Raw genomic sequence first — 6,190 nt, forward strand, 5'->3', positions numbered from 1 at the left:
AAATACAGAATTCAGGGCTATTAGCTCTCCATTTCAAAGGTTTAGTTTAAGGTTAATGAAAATCATGAAATACTCTACCTTAAAATTATCCCACATTAGCTACGTACGACGTAAAAATATTACAGTAAGACTTTTGGCTTCATATCAAGCCCTCTGCGCAAGCAATCTCAATACTGGTGGTGGAGATCTAGCAGAGGCAATAATTCTGTTTAGACTGATGAGCAGATATTTAGCTTTTAATCACCATCTTGCAGAACATTTCCATTACTTTTTGACTTCATATTCGCTACATTCTTTACAAGCACTATAGCCTAAAGGCCTGTCCACACGAACGGGCCTGATCGGCGTGCTCCGGGGTTGGACGGGCAAATTCTGGCGGGTTTACCCGTGAACAACACGGGTGAGGGGTTGGGAGGTGGGCGTGCCCGACGATGCCAGTAGTGTGTTCAGTGCGGTACGATAAACATTGTGCCTATCGCAAACAAGATGATAGCGTAGCATGATAATTGCGTTGTGTGTGATGAAAAAGAAGCTAATATGGTGCAAAGAATGGCTCGGTAAAAGAAATGTGTATGGCTAACGTACGTCTTGCCAGGGTCTGAAACTCAAACCATCGGCCCACCACCATGGTGATTTTGCTACAAGACCCATCGGGGCATTTGACGGTTTGCCCGTCAAGTGTGCCCGTTAGAGGGAAAGTCCGCCGATCAGGCCCGATCGTGTGGACAGGCCTTACACTAAACTAATTGTTAGAATCTTATGATGAACTGAATACAACCAATTAACACTTCGCTTCTTACTGGTCCCACTCATTCCCAAGATAGCGCGGAGACTCAACCCAAGGAACGAGTCTTCGAACTTTCCATAGAAACCTAAAGAATTTACCTAAATTGTAGACCTAGATGGGCAACTTAACTGTATACCACCGAGAAAGTCACGCTCTAAAGAGACTAAGTTCTGTACATTCGACACAACCACCTCATACTAAAATTTAAGGTTTATGAATGTGTACGAAACATTCTCTTACTCAAAGCACGTACAACTGATTATGTTGGAAGCTTACAGCACCGGAAAGGTATAGCCTATTTAGCCCTATGTTACAACTAAAATTACATAAAAAAACTAAAAAAAAATCTAACCATACACATCTATTCTGGATAAAATCCCTTGCCACGCTAAAATATTTTACCTTTATAAAAAATATCCATCCTTTATCAAGAAAATATCCATCCTTTATAAAAAAAAAATCTCTAGCTAAACACTTAAATATCAAATTTTATAAAAAATCTATCCTTTATAAAAAAACCTCCAGCCACTTAAAAAAATATCTAACCTTAAGAAAATTAGCCATACTTAAGATATCCTTTAAAACCCTAGCCAAACTTAAATATATCCAGCCAAGCACTTAAAAATAAATGAACAAAGTCTTTTAAAGTTTATTTACAGCATATTTGCGCAGACTTCACGTCATCACTGCCAACCAGGATCCATACAGAGGGGTCAGTTAAGAGTGGGACGAAAATAAGGCCTATTTCGCGCACCTCGTCATGTGAGCACCTGTGAGGCGGGTGGCGCTCAGTATATGATAGGCGCTAATTTTTTTTTTTATCTACCCGCTCCTGATACTTTTTTCTTTTCTACACTCATGCTTTCATTAGTGAAATAACTCCAGACTTTCATTTTAGTTAATTTGGTTATAAGTAAATGATCATATCGTTAAAGTACTGACCAGAGGAACTAAAGGTAGCATAGTCATCAAAAGGGATAAGATCAACCGTTGATTTGTATTTTTCTTTAATTTTTGGTCAAGCTCTAATTTCAGTAAAACTAAGCTTCAGGTAAGTTTTTCATATGTTTGGGTTTCTTTGTCTATGAACATATACTCTGACCATTAAAAGAAAACTAAGAACATAAATGAGAAAATTGAGGGGACAAAACAAAACTATTTTAATCATTTTATTGTATAGTTTCAAGTCAAAAAAAAGAAAGTTAACATTCACAATTTCATCTATTTCCTTTTCATGCTAAGACTTTTTTTTTTCCCTTTTTATCTATCACAATTGCTTTGTTCAGATGTCTCATTCGAAAGAAAAATTTTAGCAAAAAATGCTATCACATCTTTGGGAATATCAACTCCCGATAATTCCATTTCTGAAATTAATGACTTTGTGCAGTCTTTGCCTTCTCAAAGTATCACCATGAGCAGCAGTGAAAATTTCTCATGATGGATAAGACATGAAATCATCAGAAGGAGCATGATGTCCGCCCATGTTAATAGTACTAAGCCTCCAATGTATCGAAGAGATTCTTCTTCTATCACTTCAATATCTCTTCTTCCTCTGTCTCATTATTAGATTCCTCTCCCAAGTCTATTGCGTCCTCATTTTCTTTCAAAGTCATTCTACGGTTTTGAAAAAAAAATACTTGTCAGGCAAATTTCTACAGATAGTTCTCTCTCGCTGTCTCGCATTGCGCTTGCTGGAGTTTGCATTTGCTAGTTAAGGATATCAAATTCTTCTGTGCATTCGGTAGGAGTTTTTTCACTTAACAGCGCAATGTCTTTCCCTAGCAAGTACTTTCTTCAGAATTAGAAGTTTACTGAATTAAGCTTTTCATATGGCCCATTCATATGACTTACTAAAAAACAAACCCCTATTTCAGTCTTCTTGTAGGGATGAATTTAACACCATATAATTTCTTTACCATCTCATATAGGCCTATCAGAGACTTGCATGATAAAATCACTTATGAAATTTATACATGCAATTAAACCGTGAGTTTGCCACCTCCATGGTTCTCATGGTGTCCATTTCATGCAAAACATTTTTCTGTCAAAATCAGTTCCAAAGGAGTTTCGGGATGCCTTGTCACCATAAACAGTACAAGAAATCATGATATCAATCAAACCACTCAACTAATGATACGAACTTTGCAGTCTCCTCCAATTACTGCTCTAAGTAGATTGTGGATTAAGGACTATAAAAGATCCCCAGAGACAGAATAAACAAAGTAGGGTCAGAACCATGAAATAAATCCTCAGAGACCGGATAAATATAAAATAGAAGCAGAACATTTTATTTCGATATTTTCGTTCAAATGCGCCCCCGAAGATATACTAGACTGAGCAGCGGGGAATCACGTGATCTCGGTCGCCCAGCCCTGACCCAACCATATCTGCGCGTTAGTTGACCCCTCTCTCTATGGATCCTGCTGCCAACCAACAAATGAAGGATCTACTCCAAGCTTAATCTACTTATTCTAGCCTGTTGAATAATAAACTTCCTCCCAGCCAATCAGGAGGCGGCTTTTCCCAAGGTTTCGTCAACGACATCGAGACAGATCCTCCTATTGGCCGAAATAAAAAGATTAAATTACATTTACCCCACCAATTAAACGTACTCTTATGTATCCAATATCACAAAGCATATAATATGAAGGAGTTAAATTTCCTAATGAATTTTGGGATATTTAGTAATTTCAAGAACTCAATGATTTTCTTCAGAGATATATTTATTTTCTTCAAAGATATATTGCAGAGAGTAAACAGAATTGGTGAGTATAAACACAATATTAACAAAGGTAGTACATTTGTAAAGCTATTGCAATTCCATAACACTTCAAATTTTGAATGAAATCTTCATAAAGCTATAGGCTAGATTCATTAAGCTATGGGCTGACTTAATAGTACTTTAGACACTTAATCTATAAATTTAAGGGACCACACCAAGCACAGAAGCCTATTCGGTGTCACACCTCTAAGACAGTGAAAGGAGGGAGTTGAAGTAGCATTTCGAAGTACTTTCCATCATCTCTTGAAGTACTTTCCAGCATCCGGCATTTTAGTATTTCATGCATTTCTTCGAGGATCTTTTAGCATTTCGAAGTATTTTTCTGAATCTCTTGTTCAATCATTTCGAAGTCCTTTCCAGTATCTGAGGTACTTTCCAGCATCAAAAGTACTTAAATCTCTAATAACCATAAGGAACTCTTACGCTCTCCCACTTCCGTGTCTCCTGATAACAGATTTTGAGACTAATTTGTCTTAAAAGTGGTTCTCGTAATATCCTCAGAGTGGAAATATAAAAGTATTTCCGACTTGTCCTTGCTGCACCGGAAACTGATCCACGACCTGTTTGAAGAAACTCCCTTCAGTTAGCTATGCCAAGAAAAAATATTTAAAATTTGTATATTGAAAGTTATCAACGTGACAGTATTTGAAAATATATCTAACAAATTGGCCGATTTTAATAAGTATTTTAGACAAAATTTATTAAGGTGCCATGTTAACAGATTGGACTTACTAGTCCAAAGTTGAAATTAGATTTTGTTGCAGTTACCGTGAACAGACTCCTCGACTGTGACCTCCGATACCACTCGTCAGTCACAGCACTGCTGTGTTCAAACGCGAGTTTTAACCTTTGGGCAAGCACTGTCCACAGTAACAGCACTAGTAATATCTTAATGTAGGCTCTAGTCTAACATGAATTTTGCAATACCCATACACAGCTCTCACAAGATACACTAAATTACAGTGCATGCCGTTAAAGTTTAAAGAGAATGCTAATTTATCTTGGCTGGGAAAAAGATTCAAGCATAACATGTTGACCAATTAGCTATGTGCTTAAATATGTTTAAGCCATGCTGTTAAAAGTAACGTTTTTGTTAAGATTACGAGGAACAAAACAGCTACATAAAGAAAACTTTTTGAAGAAGTTTGAAAGTGACAGTAAAGCTACAACGTTACATGCTTTAATGCCCTCGATTTATGAGTAAACTACCAGTAGTACGGAAACAGTGTCACCACAGGTTTCATGATAAAAAAATCAATAGGTAGTAAATGGCCTAAAAAAACCAAGGCACAACAAACTAGTAAAATTTATTCTTTTCCGTAATGAAGTGGCAATCCAAAGAATGCTTTCGGCATCCTAACATACCTTTGTTACCATTTGCGACTATTGGCTGGTATTCCAATAGAAACTATTAAATTTCTCAAAGGAGTAATAACTATGGACATTTAACAGCAGTAGCAGCAACCAGAACAGGGAGCCGGCAGCTACACACTTCTAAAACCTGTAGTTTATTAGTAAACTCCAGAGAAAATGAAACGGGGAAACAAGAACCATTAATATCTAAAAGCCTGTCAATAAAAGTGACCATAGACCAAAACCTGCAACTGCAATTGGTGATATGCTGAACAATGAAATCAAATGCCATTCATTCTTATGCCTACTGTTCATGCGCCATGGGCAGCGATATAAGTACCCCTTCTATGCCATTTTCCACTTTCCGAAATAAAACCAAAGCTGCACAAACCATTAAGCTTCACTAATCTTCAGCTGCTTAAAATTACGTTTCAAATGGCATTTCCTATAAACTTTAAAAATAAAAACCCTTTCACAAAAAATCCCTAGCCTTGAAAAATGACTTATTCGAAGGCCTATAGCACCAAATGTGTAAGGCCTTTTTAGGTTTACGTCGCAAATGCAGTTCGAAAAAATCAGCAAATACCATAAAATAAATAAAATTAGTACTAAAACGCCCTCGTCTCGAGGAACTTATGGAAACATTACCTTAATTTTCCACTTTAAAAATATTAAAAAATTTAAGGATACCACAAACCAACCCTTCGACTCTAGGAATTTAATTATAAAGATTCTCTAAACTCCCCACTAACCTCGTATATATGGTGTAACTTTATGGTGTAACTTGAAAAGACACCTTCAGGATAGCACTGCCGACGACCAGATGCCCGTTTAACTCTCAGAGCTTACACTTCGACTTTCCTAACCGGCTGAATGCAGCGCACGTCCCTCCAGCCAATCAGAAGCTGCCATGAAGGGGCTATTCCAGGATACGTCATCAACACTGTGACAGATCCTCCCACTGCCTGTTATAATAAGGAAGATGCATTACCCCTACACCGCTAATTATACACAATTATTATATTTTACAAAAATAGTCAATATTACAAAGCATATAATCTGAAGGGGTTATATTTCCTAATGAATTTTAGTGATAAAATTAGTGACATTTCAAAACTCCCATACATGATTATGCATAATTCGCTGAGGAGATATTACATATAATAATAAATATAGATATAATATTGGTCGGTATAAATATAGAATAATTAACTAGGGAATAATAAGAAAAAGTTTTTGTAATTTTCAGAAGTAAAACTTGAAATTAT

The 6,190-nt window shown here is 36.6% G+C and overlaps 1 long non-coding RNA gene across 1 annotated transcript; it reads right to left on the bottom strand.

The window, feature by feature from the left end:
* Positions 1 to 3,069: 3,069 nt before the first annotated feature.
* LOC135210054 (uncharacterized) lies at positions 3,070 to 5,830 on the bottom strand. The gene is made up of 3 exons (XR_010313449.1): positions 5,675 to 5,830; positions 3,754 to 4,129; positions 3,070 to 3,345 (listed from the first exon to the last, which is right to left on the bottom strand). It is a non-coding gene; the product is annotated as an uncharacterized LOC135210054 (long non-coding RNA).
* Between the last annotated feature and the right edge of the window lie 360 nt (positions 5,831 to 6,190).

The sequence above is a fragment of the Macrobrachium nipponense genome, chromosome 11 (assembly GCF_015104395.2).
Source record: "Macrobrachium nipponense isolate FS-2020 chromosome 11, ASM1510439v2, whole genome shotgun sequence".
NCBI lineage: Eukaryota > Metazoa > Arthropoda > Malacostraca > Decapoda > Palaemonidae > Macrobrachium > Macrobrachium nipponense.